The sequence below is a fragment of the Mixophyes fleayi genome, chromosome 1 (assembly GCF_038048845.1).
Source record: "Mixophyes fleayi isolate aMixFle1 chromosome 1, aMixFle1.hap1, whole genome shotgun sequence".
Lineage (NCBI taxonomy): Eukaryota > Metazoa > Chordata > Amphibia > Anura > Limnodynastidae > Mixophyes > Mixophyes fleayi.
The window spans coordinates 407,670,305-407,692,038 of record NC_134402.1 but is presented as its reverse complement, the minus strand read 5'-3'; the positions used below and the strand labels follow the sequence as shown (position 1 = coordinate 407,692,038).

At 37.3% G+C, this 21,734-nt stretch overlaps 1 protein-coding gene across 1 annotated transcript in view; it reads right to left on the bottom strand.

Annotated features, from left to right (window-relative positions):
- SV2C (synaptic vesicle glycoprotein 2C) overlaps positions 1 to 21,151 on the bottom strand; it is a 158,297-nt gene extending 137,146 nt beyond the window's left edge. The window contains exon 1 of the mRNA XM_075182034.1: positions 20,871 to 21,151. The gene's annotated coding sequence lies outside the window, so the exon portion shown is untranslated. The remainder of the gene's footprint in view (positions 1 to 20,870) is intronic.
- Between the last annotated feature and the right edge of the window lie 583 nt (positions 21,152 to 21,734).

Sequence of the window (21,734 nt, the reverse complement as noted above, 5' to 3'; positions counted from 1 at the left end):
GTATGCAGCTAGCACTCAGTAAGGAACACCCAATCTATCAAATTTTAATTTGCAAAACGTCACAACCGTGCCATTTTTAAGAGCAAAAACATATGACATTTGCTATGCACTTATGCACTTTTGCAAATAACCCCTGTGTGTTACAGGGTCCACTGTAGGAACACCACAAGAATGTGTTAATATACATTATGGACCTCATTTAGAGTCGGACGCAAAGTTCGTTTAACACTATCACGCATGTGCAGCAAGCACTATATCCGTCTGCGAGGTAAAGGGCGTAACGCGGAATTGTGAAGGTGTGACCCCATAAGTAAATCCTATACGCAGTGAGGCGCAGACGCAACACACACGTCAAAAAGGCTAAAACTGTGCAGCAACAATTAGTTGGCGCATGTAGTTAGCTAGCTGCACGAACTGCTCGCAGCTCGGTAGGGTATTACGAGTGGGATTGAACTGGGGTTGCATGCTACTCGTAATACCCTACCACCTGCGGCACACTCCCACTCCTACACTTCTTAGACGCACATTGCGTCCAACTCTAAATGAGGTCCTATATGTCATGGGCCACCATTGGAGTTAAGAGCAAAGTTTAAAAAAAAGGAGCAGATGTGCACCTTTGCAAAACCACAATGCACAGTGGGGGGGGGGGGGGGGGATGTGAAGTCATATAAAGAGTTGTCCTAGTTCAGCTCTAAACTGCAGTGTAAAAAATAAAGCTGTTCAGTATTTGTGTACTAACAACATTCCACTGTTGGAGAGCCAATGTGTTTTACTGAACTAAACCCTAATTAGAAATTGTGTATTTTTCCTGTTGAGTAAATAATTTAAGTTTCACCCTTGTAACAGTTTTACTTATATAGCTATTTTCTTTGTCTGCTTCCTAGTGCTATATATGATACAATATTTTGAAGGTTAGTACATATGATACAATGTTATTTTTCTACTACTTAAACATGTGCAATACTAACTGCAATACTGTATGAAATAGTTAAGCCAATGTAGTGTATAAATAAATCAGAATGACTGCAGCTACTGTGAATAGTCTCCACTGGAAAGTAGAATTAATAATTTACCATTTTAAATTATACATCTTTATATGGTACATTAGATTTCAGAAGCTTTGATTTTACATTTTGGTACATTGAAGAGTTATTGACTGACTACTATAATAACACATCTTGTATGGTTGTGAGTATTTTACATCATGTTTCTTTGTCCGCCACTTTGAGAATAGCTTGTATAGAAATGAAGGCAAAACTCTCATTTTCCAGTTTTGGAGTGTTTTCCCCCAATTTCCCTTACCCTCCCCTTTTTTTTGAAATATTCTACATAAAAATGGAGGTTTTGGGGCTTTTGTATACTTTTATAATGCTTTTCTCCATTGTCCCTGTCTTTCACTTAAAGTATAATAGTGCGATCTTTTTCAGAAGTGTTTTTCCTCTTGTTTTTTAAATATGCCCTACAAGGATATCCTGGTATTTCTAACTTTCTGTTGCAATGTGTCTGCTAAATAGTATATTAGATTGTTGTTTGAATAGCAATTAGGCCCTTTAGATTTTTCAAAAGCAAAACATTACACACTCCTTGGGGCATATTTACTAAACTTCAGGTTTGAAAAAGTGGAGATGTTGTCTATAGCAACCAATCAGATTCTAGCTATCATTTATTTAGTACATTCTACAAAATGACAGCTAGGATCTGATTGGTTGCTATAGGCAACACCTCCACTTTTTCAATCCTGCAGTTTAGTAAATATACCCCCAAGCCTTGTAATGGTAATGGAAGTTAAATGTAGGCAAGAACTGTTATGTGACCCATCCATAAAGAACAATACAATTAACATCTGGTATAGGAAAGAAGCTATATAAAGCATAATAACATCAACCTTACATTAACATTAACTGTGCCTGTCACTCTAGGTCGCTATACCTACAATCTGGTGTAATTGCATGGTTGCTGCATAACAATGTCATATGGCTTATATGCTATGCTTATCTATGTTCTAATGTCCTTAAAAGTTAAAGATGTCTACACTTGCCTCATACACTTTCTTTTCCAAACAACCTATTGGACCCTCAATCAGGCTCTTAACCTCACTAGGCTATACTACCCTATTACCACCCCCTACATAGACTTCACAGAAGACTTACAAGTGTTCTTTCTATTCTCAAACAACCCTGTGGCCTCTGACCAACATGTGACTAATCATACAGCCCACTAAGCACCTTTTTCCTCTTGTAATCTGGCTGGACCAATCTAATATATAAAAGCCTAGCGGCGTGTGTTAGTGTGTGTGTGTGGAAAAAACTACCGGGTGACAGAGTGCTCAAGCTGCAGCGCCACCTGCTGGGCGGAGTTATATACTACACTGACCTACTAAATTCTTAGCATTATCTAATATATAAAAGCCTAGCGGCGTGTGTGTGTGTGTGTGGCGATGAAGATGACAAGAACCTTTTTAACACCTTAAGTAGCTTGATTTGACTAGAATGCTTGAGTATCATGCAGGGGTTAACTTGTATGCAATATGTACCACTTACCCTCCTGTATCAAACCCCTACTGTTCTATAGATTGTAAGCTTACAAACAGGGCCCTCTTACCTCTCTATCTCGTTTTTTTTACTGTGCTTGTCTCCAATTGTAAAGTGCTACAGAATAGGCTAGCACTACATAAATAAATATTAATAATAATAAATAACAATAAAACAGAAAAATTAGTTTAAGAACAATAAAAATGCAATGCTGGGCTTGAATCACAGGTTTAGCTGCACCAAAGAAAGCTGCCTCTTCTCCCTGTGGATTGTATTTTAGTTATATCAGTTTTACAGCTTATTCTACATGCTCATCATAGCTGGGATCCAGATTGTGAGAAGTGTATGGATGGCAGCTGGTGCATTCGAGGTGGCAACCTTTTATTGTAGGACAAATATACATTGTCCTGCGGGAAAGTTATGTCATGTTAAAGGCCAATATTTCCTAGAGTGTTGGGAATTCAGCTACTTAATGAAATTCAGATAATCTACTTTCAGTTACTGATGTGTTCCCAGAAGCAACTCTCATAAGACTAGACATGCTGTATCTTACGTGAATGCAAACAAGAATCAGAGCCTCTATGAGAGCTCTGGTAACATTACTCTGCTATATCACTGTTCTAGAAACAGCAGAGCTCTCAGCTACTCGACCTGTAAGAAATTATTAAGAGCTCTGCACATATGGTGGAGTTTATTAGTCTTTTGTTTTTACATTTAACAAAGCACACTGGCATTAAGAAGACGTATTCTATGATATGACAATGGTGACTGTGATTACCTGTTTTACTGCACTGTATTTACATTTTTGGTGCCTTACTGTCCATTCCACCCTAACCTTGCTCTGTATGAAAACGAAATACGTAGCACTATAAATTCCAGGGAATCTCTCTGAAAATAATAAATGTTTGAAATGAAGATAACAAGTAATCTTAAAAAATATTAAAAAATGAAAGTATGCTTTAAAAAGTAATTTTTATAGTTAAAAAATAAATTTTTATTTGATGCCAATTTAACTTTGTGTTTTAAATAAAGATTAGCTTTATGCTAAATATATTTATTTGGTATTGTTTTATTTATTTTGTCTGTACAATAATTTTTTGTGCTTATTTTAATATCAATACCCACTGACAAAATATATAATAATATACATGGATTTACTAGATTTTTAAGGCTAGGACAATGCCTGTAAGCAGAGGTGACATTGGAACCCATCGTTTCTAATGTCACTATACCCAAGTGCGTTCGTACTTGCAGCCGGAAGCATTGCATTTGCATTGCGGAGCGGTATTTTTTTTGCATTTAAAGCAAGTCGAATGCTTCAAGATCAGTGGAGTGATCTCATGCGGTGTCACTGTCACTTCCATTGTTCAAATGTCAGTGGATATCTGGCCTAAAAAGAATATTTGGCGTTTGTGGAGCTTATTCTCTCCCAAGAATAAGCATTCACCTTGACGGCACTGGGAAGACTGTTTTACTTGCTCCATTGCAAATCCAAAAGTGCTTTGCACTGCACATCAAGGTCTCTTAGTAAATTATGTTCACTGCTTTTCCAATGGTTCTCTGCATTAAAATGGCAAATGGGCGCCATTGGCTGTAGTGTATATAGTGTTATTAATGACCATGTGACTTCCAAGCATTTTGATTGGTCTATTCAAGCCAAATGAACTTGTAACACAATTTTGGAGTTTTACAAACTCTTAAATAGGCCTGTGTTCTGTTCATTATTTTGCAGCATCTAATGCTGGTGAATGCTGTTTTAAAGCCCTTGGGCTTCTCTCTTTGTTTGTAGGCCACTTGGTATAATGCAGTTAACAGAGTGAATCTCTAATGGGAAATGTTATTTAAAGAAAAAGGCATAAAATAAATTACCTTTTTAACTGAGGACTCTTACGCTCAGCATCTATTTGGCTTTATTTACGATTCATTATATTTTACCTTTAGTTTTCTGACAGCTAATAAAAAATCTCCCAAGCACTTATCATCTACAGCGAGGATCTAATGCCCACCAAGACTGCTTATCCAGCTACTGAGTCTTGCCTAACATATATTTTGTTGATTTTATTGGGTTTTCATACTAGTTTAGATAGTTGAAGAAAAGAGAGTAAATGCAATAGGAAACAAATACTTAAATCAGCGCAAGTAGGAGATTTAGCCTACACAAAAATAGATTTACACGGGGAAGACTATTTATTAAGCAAAAGAAAGCCCAGAGCACGGTTTTTCTTTGCGGTAATTGTATATGGATTCTTTTCATGATATATATATATATATATATATATATATATATATATATATATTGTGGTCGCAAAGGTAAAACCGTCATCTACCACCTGCGCAACTTTACTTTTATCCCTATTAATTTCACCTTTTTAGGATTTCTCCAAATGTTCCTAAGTATGTCTGTACCCTGTGTCTCATGCCTGCCCACTCTCTGTCTTCCTCATTGTCCTCGGTTTGTTTTATGCTACAATTGTTTTGTATGCCATGCGATTTGACAAATATATATATATATATATATATATATATATATATATATATATATAATTAAATACACAAATAAGGATGCTTGCAATGTGTACTGTACACACAATGTGTTTTAATAGTCTATATTACTTGCATACACATGCTCTGTGCTAGCTAGTGGCACGCATATATGTACTTTTTTAAATCACAGTCTACACAGCATCAGTCATCACTATTAGTCAGCATTTACACCGGGCCTGTAGTGAGGGCAAATGATATGGCTGAAACCAAGCATACTTGTGAGAAACCCAGGACATAACGAAAAACATTTACTGTACATTGCTTACATTAGTCCACTTCTTCCCTCCCCTGTTCCATCTATAAAGTCATAGGCAGTAGTAAGTTTCATTTGCATTTGGACATGAACTGCATGAAATTTGCGCTAATTTCTGGGCATGCGCAATGCTATTTCATGCAAGTTACTCTACGCAAATGGGATTAAGTTCAGGTTTCAGTAGAATAGTTTGTAACAAGATTTTGTGTTCAGCCATATCCTGAAATATGGATTTAATGTACATCTATGAACTCCACGTCCTGTAATTGGTATATATGAAGAGTCACCTAGATCTGGTACTGCTTATTAGCAGGTCTCACTTTGTGCTGTTACGCATTCCTCTTTCATACAGTTAGGATCACGACACAAAGAGCTCAAACACATGATTACTACATGTTGTTTACTGTCTAAATTGCACATTGCAAGAGTCAATACAAAATGTGAATCTATAGGAAAGTACCCATTTTAAAAGCATATAGTGAAAGTTTTAACACTGATGAAATAGGCCAAGAAAAGTGTGCTTAGGACAAATGACACCTCACTTATTGCATTTGCCTTATATCGTAAACTTTATTACCTCTCCTAACGATCCCTTGTAAATCTTAAGCAAGGGAACATTTTAATGGCGTGTTCTTGGACAAAATCAATTCATATTCTCTCTACCCACTTCTGATGAGATTGTAACACCATTATGCCTTTATGCAGAACATGATGAATGTTTAAAAAAACACAATTAGATTTCTGTGTAAATAAAGATATAATGATTATATGTTCAATGGAGTGGCATGCACATATGTGAGCAAGAGATAAGTTCCACAGAGGCTTCTCAACACCTTAATTATAGATAACAACCCAGTTTACATTTGCTTTTCCTCTATGCCGTCTCCTTGACTTTAAAGTCTTTGCTAATTTATTATGTTTATTATGTTGCACTGTCACATATTTGGTAAAGCTTTTGTGTTAGAATAAAATGTGGGCTAGAAAATTAATGGTTCTCCATCTGTTCCTGAACTACAATTCATAGCATCCTCTGCCAGTAAAGGCCAAATTAAGATTTGTGGGGGCCCCAAATAAGTAACTTGTGGAGGCCCCTGCCACTAAAACTTCATTGTCCAATGTTTGCCCAACCCATGTATATTGACTGTGTCCCCATTGAGCAAACACATGTGCAGATCAATCAAACACTGCATTGCCTACCTGCAGATAGCACCATCCGGACTTGTCAGAGCGCTGGACCACTGGTACTGGTGCTTCTAATTTTGGATCAATTCTATAACAATCATATTTCCTTATTTACCTTTAATCTCCTAGCAAAAATACTGAACTGTTTGCAGATTGCAGTCAGACATAGTATTGGCATATTTTCATTGACATTATGTTACTACTGCTGTAAAACTGCTTTCAATGACAATTTTTAAAGCAAATGTCCTGTATAAGTAAGATCTATATTCATCTTTTTCTTTAAATATCTAGGGAAATATAGATATGGGTTATCTTACAGAGAACCTCATCTTTCATTATGTTAGCATTCATTGAAATGCAAACGAATAATAAATATCTTAGAAATTCAATTTACATGGCAGTCCTTCAAGTCAAATCTCCCAACCACTGGGGGATTAGAGCATCTACCTGCAGACTGTCTGTTTCAGGATAAGTTTTTCAGATTGACATGGGAAGTGCTACAGAGAAAACCTCTCAAAATCAATGAGAACAGTTAGGAAGAGAACGTTCGGTCTAGTTGTGGACATGCTATGACGCTAATGTTTTGTGTCTGGAGTGTGGAGTCTAATGGGAATCCCAGGATTAATAATGGATATAATGGATTTCAGTGTGGGGAAGCCACATGCCACAGCTAGAGAAAAATGAAATGTCGGAAACAGACCATAGTCAGGGGGAAGGAGCACAGATTACAAGATGGTAAATATGGCTGATATTAGCGTCCCTGTAAACAACATGATACAAAATCTGGGCAGCACGGTGGCTAAGTGGTTAGCACTTCTGCCTCACAGCACTGGGGTCATGAGTTCAATTCCCGACCATGTCCTTATCTGTGTAGAGTTTGTATGTTCTCCCCGTGTTTGCGTGGGTTTCCTCCGGGTGCTCCGGTTTCCTCCCACACTCCAAAAATATACTGGTAGGTTAATTGGCTGCTAACAAATTGACCCTAGTCTGTGTGTCTGTGGTGTGTGTTAGGGAATTTAGACTATGAGCTCCAATGGGGCAGGGACTGATGTGAGTGAGTTCTCTGTACAGCGCTGCGGAATCAGTGGCGCTATATAAATAGATGGTGATGATGATGAATCTATTGCTCAGACACAGAAGCAAAAACAGAGCATGGATTAATAGTAGGGTGAGTGACATCATGGTCATGTGCTGTGCTCCCATGTAACAAAATGTTCCCTAGAGGCATTTATAATAAAGAAACTATACATTGGTACAGCAGGGAGCAAGACGAACAGTCACTGTTGCTAATCTAGCAAGGACAAGGGGACAGGTTAGCTACAGTCCTCCCCTTTACCTTAAGGATGTTATGCACGTTTAGTCGCTATCCAATAATGATTGTCGAATCTCGATTTGTGTTTCCAATGCACAAATATTTATTCTCAAAAAGTAGCAGAATAATTCAAGCGAAATAATAATAAGTACAGCCGTTACTTATCGCAGGCGCTCTGGATCCAGTGAACAGTCATTCAGGTCTGAAGTCTGTGGTCAATGTGACTGAACACTAGATGAGAGCTACTGCTTATATGCAAACAGAAATACAGTAAAACAATGCAGATGGTGTGGCTTGCTTCAGGAAGGTCCAGGGGGTTGCAGATCATAGGCTAGTTCAAAATATAGAATCCAAAGGTGGGGGTCATCTCTCCAGGGGATGTGCTCCTTTCTTCCCGCCCAGACTCCAATTACAACTAGTCTATTAGCATTTTATAGTCAGCATCATATTAAAGGTTTATTCCCTAACATCAATAACTAGAGTATGCAATGTGCGATCTCTTTGCCGAATGCACCGGACAGCTGCTGATGTAAAGGGGATTAACATGATATCAGACATGACACATTTCCTTTAACCTGAACCGTATGTATCACTTATATGCATATAACTTATAATATTACACATAAACACTACCATATTTCGACATAAATAACTATGTGTTGCAACTACGATTAATGTATACTATTTACAAATGTGTGTGTTGGTGCGAATGTATACAGAAGTGTAAAAACTGTTATTGCCACGTGTTGCGGCTGGATAAGCCCTTCCACGCCGTAGCGTGCTCTACGCATAATTTCAGACAAAGACGATCAAGTTTGCTCGATATCAATTGAAATGACTTTATCCAATTTGCTGACTTCGACAAGGACAAGGGCAGAATGATTTTTTTCTCATGAGAAGGGGGTATGGACATCAGAAGCCTGAATCCTGGATTGTTATACCCTTCCAGCTTACCTTGAGGAATTCAGTATATTCTTATTCGTAAATTTCTCGAGATAATGTATGAGAATGATGTTTAAAGATTCTGGTGGGAATGGAAACGATCATGAAAAAAAGATCAGGATTTAAACACAGCGGTATGGAAAATACTTATTATGCATAGGAAAGCAGACATTTTGAATTGGAAGGAAACTGCATTGATTATACTTATTACTTTATATGGCTCAATATATGTCAGGGAAGCCTCTTTTTATTTAGTGTTTTGGTAAATAAATATACCCTGTCAAGTTTTAATATAGGATCCTTCTCTGTTTTTTTGACAGGAAGAAGCCTTGAGAATAGTTGCTCATACTTCACACCAAACCATTTGGAGATGAGTAATGACAGAATCCCTGCTAGAAAATAGTGACAGACAATAATAACGACTGACAATGGGGCTTATGCTGTGCACATGTGTTATAGGCTGAAATAAACCTGTCCATATCTTCACAAAGACCTGACCATGAGAAGCTCCTCCAGATGATCTCCAAAGTTTTCTTAACTCCTGGTTGCAGTCATGAGCCCAGAAGAGTTATCTGCTAAAAAGTCTTGAGAAAAAAATGTTTCTCCAGGACCTACGTTTGTGAAATAGATGGAAGTTGAGGCAAAAACTCAAGAAGGGCCTATGATGTATTTCTGAACCTACGAATCTCCGCAGTCAAGAGCATCTGCTAGGACATTTTTGGTTCCAGGACATGTTGTCAGTGGAATGTCAGAGTGGGAAATACGAGTGCCCAGCAGGCCTGGCGAGAAGTCAAACTTTAAGCAGTGTGAAGGTACAATACATTTTTTTGTCAATGTAGATGGCAGATGAGATGAAACACCATTTTCAAGGAGAGTTTTCATTCCTCCTGTGTGAGTTTTATGGTAGGGGATCCATGATTATCAACAGAATAGTTTTATCTGCTGGAAAAAACTTTTGTTTTGAGAAGAATCCACAAGATTAGCATTTGCATGATTTGTTTTTTGTGAAAGGATGGTTTGAACTCCCACTAAAGAAGCTTATACTTCAAAAAAGAACGGGCAAAAAGTGATAAGATATTGAAAGACAGGAGCAGTGGATAAAGCTTTCTTAAGATGTTGACATACTGACATATTATCTGATGATCACTTGTTGAGTATCACTCCTTTCCTGTTAAGAGAAGGAATTGAAGAGACTATAGAAGAATAGTCGAATTGACAATAATAGTTGTCAAAACCAAACAATCTTTGATTAGCTTTAAGTCATACAGGGTGAAACCAGTTTAACACCACAGATACATTTCAGGATCTATTTGTAGCCCAGCAGCTGACATGATATAACCCAAGAATAGGGAGAAGAGTTGCGTTCAACTTTAGCCAGCCAGTTACTGAAATATAAAAGGACTCCATGAAAAGATAGGATTGGATTTTTAATCCACCATGTTTCTGAAGCCAGGGCAAGCCAAGTAAAAGGGGATTAAAGACTTATGTAATCATAAAAAAATGTAATTATTGTTTCTTATAAAAACACCCAACACTGGGTGTGAGAGGAACGGTTTGGAGTCAAATTGAGCCTCTCAAAAAAAATAAACTGTCATCAATGGTACTAAGAAATATTGTTTTTTTATGCAGAGGAACACTGGGTATATTATAGCATTAGACAGGATCATTAAATGTCCTGCTGCAGTAGGAATGCACTAGTATAAAAAGATAAAGAGTTGTAAGGAATGATCACAGGTATGATCAGACTATGAGAATTTGTTCTTATTGGTAAGAATTTATCGTTCCAGGTATTACTGACTCTTTCCATATGTTAAAGTTTCCCAGCTTTACAGAGTGACCCCATGTTCCCACAATAAAGTGGAGTGTTTATTATTATTACTATTACAAAAGGTGATAAGACTATTAGATTGTGCAGGGAGTTCACAAGTTACCAATTGACCTATTATACCTTCTGAGAGTCCTTGTATAAATGCAATGGCTCATTGTTGTGACCTAACATACTGACCTACTGTCAAGGTTCCTTGACTGAGCATTGCAGTGTGGCAGGAGCTTATAAAAGGCTGAAATTAAACCTGACAAATTATAAAGTAGTAGACAATTTTTATCCCGCAAGGGCTTGCTTGCAGAGCAAAGAAATTATCAATATGACATTGGCACATTCCAAAACAAAGTCTCCAGGAATAGACTGAAGCAAACCGAACACTGGTTCATAACCCCCCTACAGACCTGTAGATTTCAACTGTAGCAAGGAGGCTGCTGAGATTTGCAAAACGGGACACAGAAATAGCACTCGAAAATAACACCAGGAGGAGTGTCCTAGGGTCCCTGAAGTGAATTTATGTGGCCAAAAAAACTTTGCAAAACCAGTTTGGTTCTGTTTATATTTATGCATCTCTGCTCACATGGACAGAACTAGTAAATCTGAGACCAAAAGCTGAATGTCTGCTGGATCTTTAGTCTGAGCAAACAAGTATTGTGTGTAGACATATTTGGGGTCACAGGAAATGGGTGTTTATCAACTTAATTGGCACAACTACAGGTAAAGGTTAGTTACTGGGAGGTTTCCAGTCTATACTTCATGCACAATATTGAGACAACAAGGTACTACAAAAACTGAATAGATATTTTAATAATGCTATTTACATGGCAGTGAAATTTTGCATAGCCAGTGCCATGGCATGTAAATGGCATAATCCACAAGTGTATTGTCTTTTATAAGTGTCTGGTTTGCATATTGTAAAATTTCCATAACTAATCTCATTGTTAAAATGAATGGGATCTTCTATATTAATTGTCATGTCACACTGAAATTAGATATCACGCATTATGGGTCATTTAAGAAACGGTAGAAAAGAAAGGCCTGCAGTGCAAGTCATGTTTTGTGAATGCAGTTAATTAATGCAGTTCAGTAAAGTGTATGGACTTAGTACATCCAAATGTGGAGGTGAAAAATTGTGAGTGTTCCAATGGGAGAGCTGAGTTGATTCGGGGCTTTTCTAACTTAATGTGGGCTAGATGCAATTTTATTAACTCATATTTAGCCCAAATGCCAATTGACTTTTCATTTTGCATTTTGTTTCCTCTGCAAAAGGACCTGTTGTTGAACATGTCATTGTAAGTAGCAGTGATCCAGCCTCAGGCCAAACTTTCAAAGTAATGCCTTTCATATCTCTAAGGCACATTTTTATGGTAAATTACAATCCACTAAATAAAACACAATTCAAATGTACAATAGTGACACAATAATGTAAGAAGATAGTTCTGGCCCCTCACTCTCACAATGTATTTAAGACATAAATGAGACTCAAGCGAGTATTATTTTCAGGTTGAAAATAATGGAGGTAGTGGTTATAAAGTGATACCAAGGCTGGACTTTCAAGTCACCTGTGTCCACTTTTAACCTTGCACACTTCTAGCCAGTCCTACAACCCCACTAAAGCAGGCACATTCCTGTTTTTCTACAGCAGGTCCCCAAAAATATGTGTGTGTGTGTGTGTGTGTGTGTGTGTGTGTGTGTGTGTGTAACTATTTATGAGGTGTGACTAAAGTGCTCCTGGATAGTCCATCCAGTGCACGTCAAGTACAAACCCATCCCTCTCTCTTAGGAGGTAAATCTACAATCTACAGGTATGGGAAGGTGGAAACATTTTACAAGGCACAATGTGAATATGTGTAAACTTCTCATTTAAAGTCCAACCTCCTATCACTTTAGTACCACCCCTTTCAATGAAATAAAAATTTTCATTTTTCTTCTAAAATATTGCTTGATGCATTGAATTAATCATGACGGTGAGGGAGTATCAGGGCTGTGTTTATTACATGTGGTATTTGTTCTGTGTGCAAAGCCTTTTATACACTGTTTAGAGTGTATCTGGAAATGTGTATCTCTGCCAAAGTGTATCACAGAGGCACAAAATGTGTCGCAGTAAAACTATAGGATGAGACCCGAAGACCTCCAGCTCTGAGCGAAATTAGGAATGGCCATGCTTCCCTCCACACAGCAAGGAACGTCCCTAAAAATGCACCCTCTCCACACATCTCATTTCAATAATCTCGTTCCAAAAAAGAATATATTTTTACAACATGGCAACTAAGTGTACTTGTGTGCCAACTCTATACTGTGCTTGGAATGCCTTCACTCCATTTGATTCTTCCCATTGGTCATTGCAAACTTCTCCTTCTTAATGACGCCATCCTACTCGCTTCGTAAGTAATCTCCACTGATTGAAATAGTGCCCCTAGTGGCTACATTAAAATAGCAAAGGATAAAAAGACTTATTTTTAAATTATTGCAAACGTAAGTATTTTGCCAGTACCATGTCCTACTAATTTAACCGATAGAAACACTTTAATATTTTTAATATATTTATCTATCGCCACAATAATATGTTGCTGCTACTTGGCTTAGTTATGATAAACTCTGTTGAAATAGTATATGTGTTTTATATGCCTATTGTATAGTAACATATCCTACTCTTCTTTTATTAGATGCACCATTATTCCATTTCACTCAGGCTCCCTGGTGTGCATATTACTCCCAACACTTTACTAAATTTGAGTCCAGATAACTGCTTACTGCTTTCAGCAAAGCAGAGTTGTTTGCATGTGCCCGTTCCATTACCTTGATTGAGGTTTACATGAAGCCTGTTGCTGAGCAGACAAATTTCAAGCACTGGAACAAGGCATGATGGGTTTTTGAGCAAGAGCAGGCTTCAAAGGATGGTGCAGCACGGTGGCTAAGTGGTTAGCACTTCTGCCTCACAGCCCTGGGGTCATGAGTTCAATTCCCGACCATGGCCTTATCTCTGTGGAGTTTGTATGTTCTCCCTGTGTTTGCGTGGTTTTCTTCCGGGTGCTCCGGTTTCCTCCCACAATCCAAATAAAAACATACTAGTAGGTTAATTGGCTGCTATCAAAATTGACGTTAGTCTCTCTCTGTCTGTGTCTGTGTGATAGGAAATTTAGACTGTAAGCTCCAATGGAGCAGGGACTGATGTGAATGAGTTCTCTGTACAGCGCTGCGGAGTCAGTGGCGCTATATAAATAAATGGTGATGATGGTGATGACAAAAGCAGCTTGAAATAAACTCCCTCATCCAGAAATATAAAACAAGTAGCAACATACCTTCCTTATATGAAGTACAGAGAGCTGGAATAGCTATATTACAGAGGCCTAGGTAAGAAATAAAAACAGTGCACCAGTAGCTAAAGGTTAAATGATTTATATTTAAATATTTAACTTACCTGGAGCTGTCCTTTACAGTGTGAACACTTTAAATGTAAACTATATAAAAGTGTGCAAAGGGCTTGTTATTTAAATTCACCTATCCAACATAATTTCCTAATAAAAAATATTTTCTACACTTTGTTATTGGTTTATGCAACTGTGTAAACTTATTGTAGTAACAGATATGATAAGACTTATGGTCAGAAAATAAGATCACTATATTATTATAGCTTAGTAAAGAAATATGTGTTAGCCTTCATTTTAGAACCTGTCATGTTACAACTACATTTGTTTATCTAAAACCATTACAAAGAGGCTGTACACACACATCCTTTTTGTTGTTGTTGCCAAGTGAGCGATTGCATTTTAGGACAATAAAATCCCTATAAAATTGAGGTACACACAGTACAATCATTTGTATTCAAATTATTTCTAATCAGATTGCTTGTGGAAAAAAAATAAGTGACTGTTGCACAAGCATTACAATGTTGATCTTTTAGTGCATGAACAAATAAGAAAGAGAGTATTGGGAGAAGGCCTCCCAATACTTACTGTTCTCCCCTAATATCTGTCCTCCCCAGTGAAGGCTTCACTCAGTCAAGATCAGGAGGTAAATGTATCAAGCTGAGGGTTTTCCAGCGTGTTTGAAAAGTGGAGATGTTGCCTATAGCAACCAATCAGATTCTAACTTTCATTATGTAGAATGTACTAAATAAATGATAGCTAGAATCTGATTGTTTTTTCAAACCCACCAGAAAACTATCAGCTTGATACATTTACCCCCATGTCTGTGTACTGGAAACAAACTGAATCTGCCCATCAGATTAGTTGTTGTATCAGGGAGAACAATGTTCTCTGAAGGTGGAGGCCCCATAAACATTCAGCAATTATAATCTATTAAGCAATAGTGATTTTATTTTTTTCATTATACAGCATACTGACTGTAAGCCATAAAGAAATCCACTGTATACCAGTTTTATTACATTACAATTGTAAAGACAGTATCACCGGAGCCACAGATGGGACATGTCCCCAAGTGCAATCGTCCTAATTAAAGTCAATAATTAGGACGAGAAAAAAAGAGTGTTTCGGTAATTAAATTAGTATGGAAAATAAAAGTCATGTGATATACAAGTTCCACTGCTATTGATCTTCTATCAAGCAATACATATATCACCCCCTTCTCTTTAGAAAGTGTTGGCCAGAATAGCTGCAATATACAGCATTATAGAAATGATCAGATATAAATAAAAATATACTGTGAACTAGTAAGAAGGAACAAAGATTCTGTATGGAACTATCAGCAATGGCAAAGTTGCCTTAAAATCTACAAGTGTTCAGGAACTGAACAGTCTTAAATTCATTAATTTGGGACCAAGGGCTAGATTTACTAAGCTGCGGGTTTGAAAAAGTGGGGAAGTTGCCTATAGCAACCAATCAGATTCTAGCTTTCATTTATTTAGTACCTTCTACAAAATGACAGCTAGAATCTGATTGGTTGCTATAGGCAACATCCCCACTTTTTCAAACCCGCAGCTTAGTAAATCTGGCCCCAAATGTTGTTTGCCAAGTATGAGACCCTCTGTATAATAAAACAATATGTATATGTTGAGGGGTAGTTTCTGCAGATCTCTACAGATTTTAATAGATGAATAATGTGTCACCTATTAGTGGAATAACAGAGTAAACTATGAAATTCTGGATGGGATGGATTTCTCTGTCAAAACATTCAGTACATGAGATAAAACTAAGTATTCTAGTTGCGCCCAACCAAATACTGTGATGTTCTGCTAATTTTCGATAGTAAGCAGATTATATCAAGCTTCTGATATGATGTCACCAAATTGCATTGATAGTTGCCTTTGCTTTCCTAAAAATCAACACGTTTAAGAGCCAGATAACTTATAGGTGAGATGGACTTTAGATCAGCAACTGGCCAGTAGGCACCAATGTTCACCTTGACGGGTGCACATAACTTGTATCTCCCTCTATTCTCTGCTCTACTGTACCTGTAAATTGTGCTCTCCGGGTAACAACACTATGTACTTATATACACTGGACAAAAGCATTTTGCACTGATGCTTCTAGATGGTGCAGCCTGCACCAATCTAGGTTCCTGCCTACTCTCCTTAGTCAATAATTGGTTACACAAATTTGAAGTGTGCCTAAGTGTGCAAGGAGGTATAAAAATATGAAGTGCAGTGTATCATAGTTAGGAGGGATGCAGGAAGAGTGACTCACTAACTGCCTCCTCTGCTAGGTAAGTGCAACTGGAAGGTATATTAACATTATAGCATGAGATTTGATCTCCACTAGCTCAGAACTGGTGCAAAAATCAAGTTCTTCATGGAGTGAAAATGACAATATGCAGCAGGGGCTGGCTGGCAATTTTTACCTGTGGGCAAGACTCGGCTCAGCAGCTTATTAGGAACATTTTAAAGGGAAAAAAAATTCAGGTAGCCCGGTTGGGTAGCTCACTATGTGGCCGGCCTGGGACACACACACACTTCTGTCCCCCAGCCCAGCCAGCCGATGGCCATGTGCAGAGTAGGGTGCACCCCTAAAGAGGTGCCTTCTCCACTCCTTTATATTATTACAATAATCTCCCTATGCTAAATAAATTCTCATTTCTGCTCTGCTCTTCACAGCTAGGTACCCTGGATCTCCTACTCTCTACTACGCAACTCTTCCTATCACCTGGTGCAAAGTTCTGCTCCTCCGCAAACTCTGCCATATTTCTCCCTTAATCTAGGCCTTTTTCAGAAGCCAAAATAAACTTGCACAAATCAATATGCACAGAACTGCTGAAGAGGAATTTACGCTGTACCTTGGCCATGCTGTGCTTCAAAAAATAGATCCATATATTTGCATGGTAAAAAAAACTATGGTCTTTATCCATATATATGGGATTTAAAAATAATTACCTAATACTTCAGGACTTTATGGCACAGTATATGAAAACACAGACATGGAAATACTACAACCATAAGTGAGAAAGTGTTTGCCAAATCATACATTTAAAGCTGTGCACATATGAAACACACATTGTGCATGGATCCATTGCCATTAGTCTGGATACATGGGAGATGTTTATTTGCATAGTACCAACTTCAGGCATGCCTTGATTTAAATGGTTGCATGGTGACACTAAATGCAGCATGTTGTCTAGGGCCTTTAATAAAAACTACCTGGTAGCATTTAGCAACTCACTCTTGCTGCACCCATCCTAACTACGCCACTGCCTCCCTGAAATCATTACGTAAGTACCAGTACCTTGCCTTGTTCATACAGAATGCAGGCTGCATATCTGATACAATATAGTGTGTAGATATTTTCTCTGCAGTACAGTGTGATCGAAGCATGATGTGCTGCAAGATACACAGTGTCTGGCAATATTGCTAATGCAGCCAACACCACCAACTCCTTTATTGCCACTTGACGGTTAATACTTCTGGGCTGGTAATACAATTATCATTATTTACACAAAGCCGGAATCATGCATTACGGTGTCTCGCACGTAAAAATGTAACATGATGTCATCGTTGTCTGGAAAGAGAAACAGAGGAGAAAGGACGCGTCTCCTACTAAATCATTCCACCCACACTCAACGGCATGGCAGACATATACATTAGAGCCAAGGAGCTATGCTTGCATGTCTTCATAAGCATTGTCTGGTGGAAATACGCCACATCTGGAATCAATTGAAAAATCAAAACCTACATGTAGAGGTGAATTTGTAATAGAAAATCTACCTGATTATTAATCCGATAAGCCTGGTTATGTACATTTTAGTGGCTATTTCGTGATCAAAGGCGTGACATAGAAAGAAATATCATGTCAATCTCTTTAAAGGATATTCCGAAGTATACTGAAAATTCGGAAAAAATACTGTAATGAAAATGTATAAGTGAGATCAGTAACAGCAAGTGTTTTCAGTGTAACAATAAGACATGAACACCCTTCTCTTACAATAGAAATACAAAATGAAAAATAAGTTTTCATCTGAATACATTAGGGAAAATGTTGTGGCTTACATTATACAAATGTGGCTGGGGAGAATACAGTCCATGATTGTGGTTTATGTTAATTATTATGTTATGTCTGAACCAGTTAAGGAAAATTTTCAAAATTAAAATAACGTTTATAAAGTCTAAAATATAGACATGCCTAACAACAGAAAATAATGAATTTATTGCTATATTAAATGATATAAAATTCCATCCATAGTTTTATAATCTACAAAGTGTTTTTAGTTCTTGAAGAACTCAAACCACTGCAGTCTGATACAATAAAGTGTATACTGCATATATAAAAGTCTAATGATTCAAATCCCATGTTGTATACAGATATATTCTCTACACACATAGAACAATGGCACCTTACATAGTTCTCCTTTAATTTTACCATGTCGGAATCAAAATGAACCTATCTGATTAAATATTAAGTTCAAACAATACAATTTTCATCCACCACATGGCAATACATTTTAAAGACAAATAATTATTTTAGGTTTAAATTCATTTTATATAAATGCAGCAAGTATACATTAGTTTTACTGCAAATGCCTGCTGTCCCATTACAAATATAATTAATTGTTTGGCCTGGTCTTTTGTTCATAGTGTAGAGCAAGAAGAGATGACCAGACAAATACTGAATGAAAAAGATGTCCATAAATAAAAACATTTGTGGTTATTGGATTCATGTTACAATGTTTGCAAACAGATATATTGTAATTGAATAGCCTTCGCTTAATCTGATGTTTCCATGAATGACATAATGCACAGTCACAAGGCAAGCAGTGCAGACTACAACACAACTGCATTGTGGTAGCATCGAACTTACATTAACATAAAATTTCTGCTTGTGGTATAAGAGTGGGTACAATTGTTTTCCACTTATAGAGAGATATAGGCAACATACATGTAAAATAACCAGATTTGTGTTTTAAATGATCACATATTCTTGTATATCTCATGCTTATTAGTAATAATTATTCTTTGTTTCTACAATGTTATTTTCCAGCTAAATGACAAGTTAAACTTTAATTACAGCTTACGCTTCCTACTAAATACACTATAAGCAATTTCTGGGAAACATAAATAGAACAGCAAGTGCATATACATTTTATAGTATGAATGTTTCAATATGTAAAATACACGATTCGCGTTTATATCATATCTATAGTATAATCTATATAATCTATAATCATTGTTCTTTAGCGTGTCATTGTTGACACTTTTATTTTCTCAGTGATAATGGGTGTGTAACACACTGCAGACATCACAGTCAACTAGTCAGTTCATAAAAGAGGACTACACAGCAGAGAGAGTAGAGTATAATTATTTGATCCAATGTCAAAAGTGCACGCCCAGCTTAGGAGACTGGAAATCTGGGGTGCAGAATTTAGCTAAAAATAAGAACACATCAATCCTCATATACAATATTTATTTGTAAACTAAATAATGGAATGTTTGGGGATTGACATTTTATCTTTATGATGACCAATTATTGACCTCAGAACTGATCCATTTTACATTTTTGAAACCCCAGTGTATACAGAGTTTGAGTAGCCTTAACAACAGTGTAGGGATCATGTAGAATAAAGAAGACCCAGGTTGTCCTAATATGCAATTTATAGAGACACATGGAATTGTAACAATGGCAACAAAAAGATTTTTCCTTGTTTTAGACAACTTTTCTCCCTTCTAAACACACTCTACAAAAATTTGACATTCCAGTTCAGTGTAAGAAATGTAATTTGTTTTACTTTGAACTCAGGGCACCGTTATACAGTTCTAGTAGCTGAAAAGCAGTTTTACTGTTAAGTTTGTGATTAATATAGCAATTGGTAATATAGCAAAAAGATTGGGCATAGCAAACACCTCCATTCTATACGTGTCTCTGGCTAACTAAGTGCACTGCACTGCAGTTTTGTTGCAGATTATCCCGTTTATCCTTTCTAAAAACTAAAGCATGTATTTTTTATTGTTATCAATGTTTTAATTCAGCCAGTCTATGTTTTATTACCATTTGCGGGAAGAGCGCCTACTATCAATCACAGCGCACCCTTTGACGCACACTGATCCTGGTAATGAGATTTTGTTTGCCCTGACACTCTGCATTTGGCTCACTGTGCAGTTGTTTGACAAATGACAGCTCCTGGGAATGACTCAGACTCCGCAGAACCAGCAGGTCTCGTTTAACCCTCTTTTTACCAGAGGGACCTTGAGAAGAGAGCACTGCAGGCAGTTGAGGCAGTGAAGAGTGAAGGCACGCTAGTTCTGCAGCATGCTTCCTGCACTTTGAGCCAACAACATGACTGCAATAAGTTTACTACAGTAACGTTTGCTATCTGGGTTGCTAACATGCAGTATAGAATTTCAACGCTTTGAACTGGTTAATAACACATTGTTTCTCTTACAATCTTTGTATGATTTACACAACATTGCATTGAACCCCTAAGCAAATACCATCATTAACTACCAAAGATAAATATGCTACACAGCTAAATATGAAAAATATATGTGTAAAATCGACAGATTTTTTTACAAAATACTCTCACATTTATAAAAGAAGATAAACTGTTAGAAAATTATCCATATTCTCCAAATATGAATTTCATTAACGATATGCCTAAAATTCACAACTATTGAAACGTTAACACATATGTGCCTGACATTTAAGCTACATGCATACCGTAAGACAAGCTCACAACATCATCTCCGGCTCATTATACAGGAACAATTCTAAAAGACCTCTGCAAAAAGTTACTAAGTTAACGCAAATTCAATGTCTTATTGGCTCGGGAGGCATAAACATTGCAATTTACGGTAGTGGGGCAGTTATGAAAGTATTCATCTGCCTGTGTTGCCCTACTTACCTCTCCCACCTCCTATTCGCGCTTCAGCAGTACTGGAGCTGTCAGCGCAGGGAGCTGTCCGCGTCTCTCAGTGCTGAACGGGCCACCAGATAGGGAGGACTAGCACATTGGGTGGATCTTACGCTGCAGTTCTATTCTGCTGCAGTGCTGAATAAGACTTAAGGAACAAAGTCTCCCAGTCAAACACACACAGACATGCTTTTTTTTGTTCTGGATAACGTAAGAGGTAAAAGCGTACAGATGAAATGAACAGGGAGGGAAGATTTGTGTGCAATCAATAATTGAAATGCTGGGAGTGGAGTGGGCAATCCCAACTCATAGCAGGAAGCAGCCGGGAGCAGCTGTGGGGGTGGAGAGAATGCAGGCATGTGGAGATATCCATTTTTGCCTGAAGAACAATGTAACATCTTGCTTGTTACTAGTGTGAATATATTTTAATGGGTTAAAAAAAAAAATAGATGAAGCGAGCGCTAGAGGATTCCACTGACGTGGGGGAATGAACGATTGCGTTTGCAAATCCTTCTGAGTTTTCTTTGCACTAAGTAGCTTCAAACTTAGATTCATCAAATCCTTGAGCCCTAGTCCATTCTACGAAAAGAGCTACACTTGTGAAGGGCAGCAAAAATTCCTATGTAAATAAGTTTAGCTATTTTAAATGTAGAACCATTGTACAATTAACCTAGAGTCACTTTCATCTATAGAACATGCCATGCTATGTGTTACCATAATGTATAGTTAACACAATGTGTAATGCACTTATATTGTTTTCATCATAAAGTAAATTTACTTTTCAGTATAATTAAGTAATCTCCTCCAATTTTGTTCATAGTTAGGAGATAGAATCATTTAACCCATGCTAATATG